General features: G+C 36.5%; 1 long non-coding RNA gene across 1 annotated transcript; it reads right to left on the bottom strand.

Annotated features, from left to right (window-relative positions):
- Nucleotides 1–1,050: 1,050 nt before the first annotated feature.
- On the bottom strand, nucleotides 1,051–10,076 carry LOC145156828 (uncharacterized). The gene is made up of 3 exons (XR_013736931.1): nucleotides 9,096–10,076; nucleotides 8,724–8,805; nucleotides 1,051–1,147 (listed from the first exon to the last, which is right to left on the bottom strand). It is a non-coding gene; the product is annotated as an uncharacterized LOC145156828 (long non-coding RNA).
- Between the last annotated feature and the right edge of the window lie 1,629 nt (nucleotides 10,077–11,705).

The following is an 11,705-nucleotide window of genomic DNA, read 5'->3' as shown; positions in this document are numbered from 1 at the left end:
TGTCGTGTGATTATGGTTTTGACAAATTCACATGGATAGGAACACATGCACCATAAAAAATCTAAGTGTCATAAGGTTTCTCTCCAATTCATGAAAATGATGGTGAGGAAACGCTTTCACTAAGTAGATTTTAAGTAGATAGCAATTCTGATATTTGCATTCTCATGTCGTTAGTGGAGCGTGTGTTGTTAACCGGCACACTAACTAGTGAGAATGGAAAAAGGTCTAGACAAACATGTGAGCTATCTAAGGAAAGGTGTATGATTTTGATAAAGTCTTATCAAAGCAATCTTGTATCAGAATTCTGAACTTTGGCAAGAAAGTCAATAAAGTATTGATTTCTAGAAGTCCGGTTGATTTCTGAGTACATATCAAAGCTAGTGGGAGCATAAGTGTTGTGCTAGTAAGATAATAATCATTGTGCTAGTGGGAGCATGATTATTATGGTTAGTGTTGCAAGTTAGCAATGTTAATTATAGAAAACAAAAGGTTCAATTCGCTTTGAAAAGTTGGTTTGCTATAATTAAGGGAGAGGATTTATACTTCATTCCAATTCTAAAAGCTTAGTTTGAGAATTTAATCAACTTTAGTCAAGGATATATATGAATGTTATGTTGGAATGGTTCAACATAAGGAAATTCAATATATGTTGCATTCTCAAAAATTGGATTATGATTACGGCATCCCTCTTCATAGTTCGAATTTTGAGAACATGGCAAATAAAAAAAATGTTATAGCATGAATCGGGTCCCATATGCTACGGGTATAGGATCGATTACATATGCTATAATACTTATCCATTCTAAATTTTCCAAATGCCTAGGGCATTAAGAGGGAAAAAGGAATAGAACTGGATTTGACTAAAATGATTAAGCAAATGTCAAGGACAATCTGAGGTTTGCCAAAGATTGTGTCACACCCCGAAACTGATGGCGGAATCATTTCGGGGCGGAGGACGTCATGCGTAGTATCACAACAGTTGTATCATAGTAAGCGAAGTAAACACAACCATTACATTATAATAAGAATATTTACATTGTTTGAAAACATGGTTTATACATAACAGTATATAACAAAAGTAAAAGACGTGACTCCAAAATGCTCCGTCTTCTCCAAAAGTTGGCAAGAGTACCTGTCTATTGTTGCCCTGAGAATAAAAGCAGTTTTAAAATATCAGCATAAGCTGGGGAGTTCATAAACGTTTAGTTCTGGTGAAAGAAATGTTTCTTTGATCCTTTGAAAAGTGTTTCCCAAGAAAATCCTATATTTTCTTATGAAAGATGTTTGATTATCCATTCGTTATTTGCTTAACAGCCTGTTTATGTAAGGTTGAGTTATCCCAGGAAAATCCTATATTTTCCTTAAAAGTTGATAGTTGGTTTTCTGTTCTTGTCTGAGGTGTACAAGTATCTACCATACTTCTATCGTTAGATGTAGTTTCCTTGAAAAACCCTGTTTGCTCTCAGTGAGATGCATTAGTCTTATTACATAAATAGAACTAATAAATAAGTAGTGAACTAGATCCTAAGGGTATTACTAATGCCCTCTAGTAATCAAATCGGTTATTACTTTGAGGTTAGTTCACTTGTTTCATTATTACAAAAGTAAATCTCTGTTATCTAGGTTGCGAGTTTTATAACCATACATTAAACTGGATATGGCACGTAACGGGGGTCAGTATCTTTTTATGACTTTGTCACCCCAGGCATGGCTGCCTAACTGTAGCTAGCAGTTTAGGTGCGGGATAGTCAGTCTCGTATAGATCTATACACAATAGTCACGCTCTCCCTCCAAAAGATTCTGGTTACAAGGGTTAGTCCTACACTCTCGAATCCGGTGGAGTGTTACCAAGGACGTGTCTCCAACTTAAAATAACAAATTTACAAGTAATAATACTGAAAATCCTGTTTATGTTTTGTATGAATCCTTTGCAAAATATCACATTTTATGACAAGATTCACAAGTTCCTTGCTTTAGTTTTGAAAACTGTTTCTACGAGTTGATTTCTTAATCGTTTGGTAAAACTGTTTTCTGTGTTAAAAGCATACTGAACATATAATTATTTTAAACAAAATAATATACTTGAGCACAAGTTTCCTTGTACTTTTGCTTGTATTCCCCCCCCCTGAAAACATGAAAAACTCGGAAAAAGTGTAGGGGTATGAACTCACTGTTTGACGTGGGATTCGAGTGTAAGTTGCTAGGAATTTCTGAGTGTCAAATAAAACCTCGGGCACAAACAGATCGTATTTAGCATGTAAAAGTACATATATACATTAGGTGAGGACATAACACTATTCGTTATGGAAGGAAACCACCTTAGGGACTAGGAAACACTTAAAACTAAGTGTTAGAATCACATGTGTTTGAAGAGGGGAGTTTGCGGCCGTAATCAGGAGTTTACGGCCCATATGTTTACGGTCCATGGGTTTACGGCCCATGTGTTTACGGCCGTAAACACTTGGTGAAAGATGCGATTTTCGGTGTTTCAAGGTCCTTTCTAGCCTTCTGGAAGTGTTCTAAGCCTCGTTTCTAAGCTTAGGAGGGTGTTGTGGCAACTTTGCACCCCATAAATAGAGTTTACGATCAAGGGAGATTGCCTTGACCGTAAACAACCTTCTGGTCACGATTTCTAGATGTTTAACAAGCGATTCTTGTATCCAACAAGCTAGGGGTAGTGTACTTACGTAGAGGAAGCTTGAAATGAGGTTTTTAGCCACCAAGAACTAGTGTGTGTTCTTGGTGTTCTTGGTGAGAGAGAAAATCTAGAAAAGATGAGATTCATGAGATAGGAACATGGATTTACCACTAGAAATGGATTTGAAACAACATTCAAGGTGGAAAAACACTTACGTTTTGAAGATCTTGGAGAGAATTCGAAGTTTATAGAGAGAGAAAGCTTCTGGAGTGTGTAAAGTGAGAAATGAAGGCCACTCATCCCTTATATAGGGTGAGTTTACGGCCAAGGGGTGGGGTGGAGGGTTTACGGCCGTGAACAGGGTTTACGGTCGTAAACAGGGTTTACGGTCGTAAGCTGTGTTTGCGGCCGTAAGGTCCTCTCGAAGGTTTGTTTGGCCCGGATGTTATGCTTTGACTTAGAAAACCTCGTTTTCGAATACGAAACTCGATCGAATTGAGTTTAGAATATTCCTTTAGACCAAAAATAATACTAACGTGAACGGAAATAAATAAATTCGGATTTATTTAGAACGTAAGGTCCTTCCCAAACTAAGAAATTTGACGGAATTAACTAAAAACCTAAATTTTTATAAACGGAAACTGGGTAAGGATAACGGAAAAAGTTTCGGGTTGTTACAGATTGGTTGCTCATGGACAATTGAAAGTATAGAGATAGGACCATATTGACATATTCTGAAAGGAGGCAACTCTTGTTCAGAAGTGATAGTTAAAATGGGAATATGGAATTGTCTCCATAGGTGGAAGTTTTTCTTTGAATCTGTGTAAGTTAGAGAACTTAATGCAAGAAGGGTGTTCAAAGGAATCTACTTTGAATGTGAGACTTCGTTTCCATGGAAGTGCTCTCCATTGGAATGCTTTGTAATGTCTGTTGCCAAGTCTTTATGACTTGTGTGCATATTCATTGCAAGGGGATCATTACATATAAGTATAGAATCTAATAGATTATAGTAAATGGCAAGAGTTTGGTATTCTCACATTTACAATAAGGATTGGGATTGTGAAATGAGCATCATTGAAATATTGTCAATTGATCTGTTTCACAAAGTAAGGATCATAAGACAAACATAGTGTGCATACTTGGAGTATGGCATAGCTATTGTTTAGACAAACATAGTGTGCATGCTTGGAGCATGGCATGACTATTGTTTTTTATTCAAGTATTAAGTTGATAAATCGAAACAGTATACAATGAATAATGAGTAATCAATATGGTGCTTAGATAAAAGGTGTTTTATTTACACTCAAAGTGTTGGGGCCATATAGGATTAGTATTATTATTGTGTTTCACTTTGCATGTTTTGACTTCCAGAATAACTAGGTCATTCTTCCCGAATGACTAAGTTATTCAAACCATCCACAGTCGGTCATATGTTGGAATTAGATATGAATCAAGACTGTCATGAAGCTGGTTTGTAGATGTCCAAGGTAGTGGACATAGCAAGAGTTGCTGCAACATTCATGAGTGCTCATAAGTTCTGAGTATTGGATTAAACCCACGCTCATTTGACTCACTTCATGGATTTTTATCACGAGTGAATCATGAGACGATAATATCTTATATTCTTCAAACCTAGAGATATGAGTTGTTGACTATGAGTTGGTTATACATTGATTGCACGAAAACGTATTGGTAACTCGATGTTATAAAACGTGCCTTTGTGTATGTTTCAACAAGTAGTCAGTACAAGCATATTAGTCAAAGTTTATCCATTTCTTTTACCCTTAAAGGGATAAAAGCGATATCTGTGGGCCCCTCGATGATTTAGTGATGACACCCTAAGTGTTTGGCCAAGCCTGGACTGATTTGATTTGTTCTATTAGTCGGTCGTCATAAATCAAAAATCAGGAAACAACAAATGGACAGAGAGAATGATTATAATCCATGTCTCGGTCCATATGATATCTAGAATGGAGGAATATATGATCACTTATCTAATGGACGCGTCAGTGTTTTGTTCAGAGTTTGACAGCGGCTTTTAAGAGCTACGATTGCTAGTCGGGTTATGAAGTCGTACTTGCAATAATAGTTATTAGACTTATCCAAGTGGGAGACTGTTGGATTAGTGTCTAAGTCCATAACTATAATTGGTATATACTTGACCCGACCCGGCATGGTCCATTTGGGTTGCATGGCATTGGGACATTTGGATAGACCTTTTGTGAGAAGAGGATATTTGTGACATATTAATATATTATAAGTTCTAATATATTAATATGAAATCATATTATTTAATTAGTATTGATCAAGAATTAATTTAGTGATCAAAAAGAGACTAATTAAATATATGGGGATTGATTGTGTAAATCATTCATTCTTATACATGTGGGCTTATGATCCATGATTCCTTATGTTGGGTTTAACCCATGTGGTGACCCATGGATACTCATGGAGGTTAAAACCCATGGAGCATAAGGAATGGGTAAAGTCATGGGTTACATGGTGTAACCCTAATGTGCACACTATATAAAGACCCCATTGGTTGGTGAAATTGGCACTAGTGCATACACAAGAGGGCAAGCCGATTTATATGAGTCAAGTATCCTCTCTCATGGTTATTCCAAGATGTTCATGATGTTGTGTGAACCATTTGAGGTGTCAAACTTGGGGCACTAGGCTCTTAAGCTTCATGGAATCAAGCTACAACAAAGAGGTATGTATTCTATCTAGTTTGGTTATCCTATTACATATGATTGTATGCTAGTTAGGGTAATACCTTGGAAAATTGATATTTGCATGTATAATAGAGAAAACATAGATCCAAGGTATTTAGGGTTGCATGTACACCTTAGGAGTGTTAGAATGCTCAAAACCCAACAATATGTTGATTGATTTACAACTTCTCCTCACAGGCTATTTGGAGCATTCATAGCTTTGAGCATGCTTCTTTTCAGATCCATTAGTGTTCGTGTAACACCTGTTTTCCAATATTGATTGATTTGGGGAGTTAAGGAGTCAAAATTTTGATGATTGGATGCAAATGAGAGTGTTGGATGTGAAAGGAGGTACTCCAGATGCGATAGGATGCGAATGAGAGTGTTGGATGCGAAAGGAAGTACCCCTAATGCGATTGGGTGCGAATAAGAGTATCGAATGTGAAAGGAGGTACCCCGGATGTGATTGGATGCAAATGAGAGTGTTGGATGCGAAATGAAGTACCATGGATGCGATTGGGTGCGAATGAGAGTATTGGATGCGAAAGGAAGTACCCCGAATGCGATTGAATGTGAATGAGAGTCTTTGGGACACAAATATTTAATGAGTTATGTTGGGCGTACCTGGAGTACGTAGGGCGTAGAGCCGCATCATTCAAACCCTAATTTTTAGGGTTTAGACCCTATTTAAAGGACCTTAATTCCTTGAGGTCTTCCTTATCTTCAGCCTCCACGTCCTAAATCAGTCATTTCAAAACCCTAGCCTTATTTATGAGAGTTTAAGGCCTTAGTGTGGTTCTTGTGTGTTCTTGAGGAAAAGGAGTCCATTAGAGAGCATTTGAGGAGATTCAACCTTTGTGGATCTAGAACTTTCATCTCTCTAGCAACCTCTAAAAGGTATAAAGTTCTGAACTTGATTGATACTTCATTACATCTTGCTAGTTCTTGAGTTTTTGTGCCTTTTGGTCCCATAATCTTGGTATATATGAGTTTGGCTTACTCTAGACCAAATGAGCTGTCCTTTCAGACGTTTTTGAGTGTTTGTAGTCATAAAAATGTGATCTTGGTCCCTTTCTCCCATCCATGCAAGATTTATGAAGCTTGGGTTTCGGGTAGTAAGTTAGGGTTTGGATTTTGAGCACTACCTAGCCATGTAAAGTCATAAAGTTGGAAACTTTATGATTAATGTGTAACATCCTATTTCGAGAAGTTATTATTTCGGGGTTTTGGAGAATAAATGGATCAAGTGAACGCCGTGGGCTTCAAGGAATAGGGTTTAGACCCCATTGGATGTGGATAATATTGGTTATGTGATCGAAGCTCTTAGTTTGTCTTTTGAAGTCAAATCGTAAAATGGGAAAAATGATGTTTCAGACTTATTTCGTGAATTAAGAGTTTTAGTTTGGTATGTACTGAGTCAAAATTAATTGGATAGTATAATGGGGCTCTTCAATACCTTGTCGTGCATATAAAGAACGCCGAAAACGGAGTTGAAACGAAGAAGTTATGGATGTTATAAATTAAGCTGGAAAAGGAAGTTTGGTAGTACGTTGGGCATACACTGGGTAGTACGTTGTGCGTACTAAGCTGAAGGGACGCGTTTTTAGGGTGTTAAGCTGGGCGTAACTTTTGGGACGTTGGGTGTACCGCCGCAGTGTTAAAACCCTAATTTCATAGTTTTGTGCCCTATTTAAGGTCTCTAACCCCTTGGGGTCCTTCCTATCATGAGCCTCGACTCTACTGAGCCTCTAACTCGAAAGTGTAACATCTCGATTTCCAGGTATTTTTTATTTATTCCCTTGATATGAGAATTGTTTGCATTTTGGTCCCAAATGACATTTTTGTAAATTTGGGGACTACATGCGTACGTTGGGCGTACGTTGCGTACGATGGGCGTACGTGGCTAGGGTGCAAACCTAAATCTTCAGGGTTTGGAACCTATTTAAACCTTATTAAAGCCTCAAAACCCTTTCATTCATCAGCCTCCAATCTCCAACTCAACCCTAGCTAACGCTAATCTTGGACCTTAGTTTCCTTCCATTCATGAACTAGGATGTCTTAATTGTTGGATTAGGTGTCTAAGCCCATAACTATTTTGGTATGTACTTGGCCCAATTGTGAGCATGGTCCTTTTGGGTTGCCTTGACCATAGCAACTGATAGGATGAATTAAGGAGAAAGAGGATTAATTATGATTTATTAATATATTATGATAATAATATATTAAAGGAGAAATCATATTGTTTAACTAATATTGGTCAAGAATTAATTAAGAATTAATTTTGTGGTCAAAAGAGATTAATTAAACTTAGGGGGACTGGAATTGTAATTATAAGATAATTGCAATTGGGCTATGGATCACCTTGGAACATAGGTTGGACGAATTCTATGGGAAGCCCATAAGGAATTCGTCCAAGGGGTGTTCTAGAAGGAGTCCATGGGCTGCTTAGGGCCTAAGCAGTCAAATTAGGGTTTCCTAGTTGAAAACCCTAATGGCCTACCTATATAAGGAACCCCTAAGGCCCCAAAAACGTGGCTAACTCTTGGAGAAAACCCTAGAATGTTTTTTGAGCCTCCTCCTTCTTCTCCTAAGTCATCTTGTTGCTCATGGTGTTTGTGACTCCATTAGAGGTGCAACACTTGAGGCACTAAGCTTTCAGAAGTCGAGATCTAGAAGGTTTGTGATTGTTATTGCTACATAACAATCAAGGTAATGATTCTAACCCTAATCATATGTCAATTTCATATTTGTATGCTAGTCAATTAAGGTTTATTGCTTTGGTATTCAATGTTGTATGTTTACTTAGAAAAACCTAGATCAAAGCAATTAGGGTTGCATGAACACAATAGGAATGATGTTATGCTTATAACCCATCATTAATGAGTTAAGAAGTTATGGTATTTGGTATTGAGCACTTAATAGCCATGCAAGATCATAAAGTTGAAAACTTTATGGTTAAGGACGTCATTTGAGGGCTAGATCTGGGTTTTTGGACGAAAGTGCTTAATGGAATAAGCACTTATTAGTAAAGATGGTTGGCTGATGCGTACGTTGGGCGTACCAAAGGGTACGTTGCGCGTATGTGGTCAACAGCCCGTATTTTGGTCAAGCTGCTAGTACGCCCCGCGTACAAGTTGCTAGTACGCCCCGCGTACAAGCAGAGTACGCCCAACGTACTCTTGCATGGAAGTGATAAAAAGACTAAGATCACATTTTTATGGTCCTTATCACCTCAAAACGTCTAAAAGGACAACTCTTCAGGTTAGAGTAAGCCATAGTTATGAACACCAAAATTATGGGACCAAAAATGAACATAAACAATAGGCTAGAAAGATCTAAGCAAATAACTCATCAAGTTTAAAACTTTATACCTCCAAAGGATGCTTGAGGGTGAAAAACTTCTGGATCCAAGATGCCTTGAGCTTCCAAGATGATTTCCCTTCCTTCTTCTTCCTTCAAGAACACCAAAATGTACTCTCAAGCTCAAAAAATTTCACACAATGGATTGGGGTTTGCAAGGGATGATTTGGGAGATGGAGGCTGATAAGGGAAAAGATCTTGAGAAGTTAATGATGCTTAAATAGGGCTTAAACCCTAAAAGTTAGGGTTTGACCCCCAACCACGTATTCCCTGTGTACGTTTGAGTACGCCCAACGTACTCAACAGATAATGTGTTTCTCACTTAAATGACAATGGGACCAATTTGCAACAAATTTCATACTTAAGGGTCAAAATGAAATTACCTGAACAAAGGGTGTTACACTTAGATGCGAAGTGTCTTGTGTTGTCGTAACGAAAACATACAATCTTCGATCTGTCTTTCTCTTTCTTTTCTATGTTCGAGTGATCTTTACCAACCCCATTGTTCGCAGTCTGCGACTTAAATTTGTTACTAGATCTTCCTTAATTGTTTTTTTTTCGACGTTTTTTGTCGTCCTCTATTGTCATGTCTTCCGATTGTCTTGATTTTTTGAAAACAAAAGTTTTGATTGATCACTATCACCGGAATCATTTTCACTTATTCGTTCTTCATAGGCTTTTAACCGTCCCACAACGTCTTCGTAGCCGGTAGTATTGAGATCGAGGACTTACTCAAGTGAAGCGACTATACGAATGAATTTGGCACATGGCAGAGTTTGTAGGAATTTCTTGATTAACTTTGATTCTTCGATTACAACTCCCAGTGATGCTGATTTTGACGTGATCGTGCACAACTTTACGACATACTGATCTATTGTCTCGTTGTCAACCGTCTTGAGACGATCGAAGTAAGACATTAGAGTCTATAGTCGATTCTCTTTCACACGATCAACTCCTACATGATGTGCCTTGATTTCTTCCAAAAGGGTTTTTGAAGTTGCTTGCTCGCCAAGTTGCATGATCAAAGTTTCTGGAATGGATTGATATAACAAACCCATCGCTAGATCGTTCTTTTCGGTGTTAGAGGTGCTAGTGCTTGGATCGATCGTCTCCCATACCTTGTATATTCGCAGTACAACCTTCATACGCATAGCCCATACGATGTGGTTTGCGGACGTAAGCATGAGACCCTAAACGGAAGTCGTTTTGCCTTCTTTCCTGCTCGAAGGAGGTACTTCACCAGTCATGGATTATCGATTTTTGGTGGTGATCATTGAAGCTCTGATACCAATTCAAGAACAAATATAAAAAGCTTGAAGAAAAGATAACCAAAATAACTCTATTATTTTATTGAGAAAATAACTCAAAACTCAAATTAGAATTTTGTTTTATGCATTAATCCTAACTCGGTAATACATATAGATAGGAGAGGTTTCATATTATTAGATAACTCCTAATAGAATAAGAAAACCGCAAAAGTCTTATGACTCCTGCACTCATAGAAATTCCAACAACTTTTTGTTAGATTTTCAGAAAAAAAAAATCAAAACAAAACATTTCTCAAAAGTTCAGAATTCTTTATTGAATTTCGAACATTTCGAACATTCTGACATATTAAAATACATTTTTTTTTTTCATGTCTTCACAGTTTAGCCCAAAATCTAAATTTTGAAACCAAAATATACATTTTTCTTAGAAAAAAATATACATTTTTTATTTTTGATACGATATAAAGTTAATCTTAAATGCCTCATTTCAAGATACTATTTTTAAAATGCTTCAAAGTTGATTTTAAAGACATATGTCATTTCTGTAATTGTCCATTAAAAAAAAAAAAAAAAAAAAAAAAACTGTTACCCTATTCATGAGAATTAAGGAAGGGAATATGATTATACAATTATTATTTCTTATCACAGTTTGTTTCTGAAATAGATCACGAACCCCTCATGTATTACAAATAGTTTAAAAGGGAGACACGTCTATTCATACCTTAATTAAGATTTAAGAAGCAAATATGTGTATTATGGTTTCTGTATACAAATTGCTTTCTTTTATTAATTCCACTGATTAAAACTTATTCCAAATAACGCAAGATTTTTATATTTGAATTTGATGTTTAATGACAAGTGAACCAATAAATTATTATGGATTAGTTGATTTGATTTCTTGGTGGGGCTCTAAGAGACCAATAATTATGAGGCAATTCCAAAACTCCATTTCAATTCAAGACAATTACTTTAGCTTTATGAAAAGCATTTTTTGGCTTTTAATGATCATTATGAGATGTTAATAGTATTAGATGTGTGTGTTTGTGTGTGTGTTTTTTTGGAATGGCAAAAAATTTCAAACTACTAAAATACTAGAAACAAATGTGCATTATAAATAATACTAATAAGGTTTTGAACCAACCAATCCAATAAAGTTTTAACTTAGTTCGAAAATATTAATAAAAATACATGATACGTTTAAAAAAAAAAAAAAAACTGATTTTTTATTTGACAACTCTGAAAATCAAAGAGTTCCAAAAATTCCAACGAACATAAATGGTCGTAAGCAAAACAACATCAAAACATTCTATTTGAATGGTATTTAAAGTCACTTGATTGATCCAAGAGATCAAATCCGAAAACATAGTAAGAAAGATATCAATATCCCACCAACGACCGATTTGACTCCGGATAGAAGCTATCACAGGACTTGAGAATAATGAGGGTCCACTGTCTTCATTTGAGAATCACAAGATGGACATAGTAAGGAGTCGGCAGCAATTCCATATCCATCAAAATTCAGTCTCATAGACTCTTTGTTTGAAAAAAATTATTTCATCTAGTTAAATTATTTCTCACAATCATAAGTCCCCACACCCCACCCCACTCCATCCCAACCATGATGTCGACAAGGGCACATACTAAACTTCAACTTACAACTTTTATTTGACTTTAATAGAAAAACTATACGAAAACAAAATTTCAAATACAATTTCTTCCAACCAA

The sequence above is a fragment of the Lactuca virosa genome, chromosome 2 (assembly GCF_052849685.1).
Source record: "Lactuca virosa cultivar CGN04683 chromosome 2, Lactuca_virosa_CGN04683_v6, whole genome shotgun sequence".
Classification (NCBI taxonomy): domain Eukaryota; kingdom Viridiplantae; phylum Streptophyta; class Magnoliopsida; order Asterales; family Asteraceae; genus Lactuca; species Lactuca virosa.
This window is presented reverse-complemented; position numbering and strand designations above follow the sequence as displayed.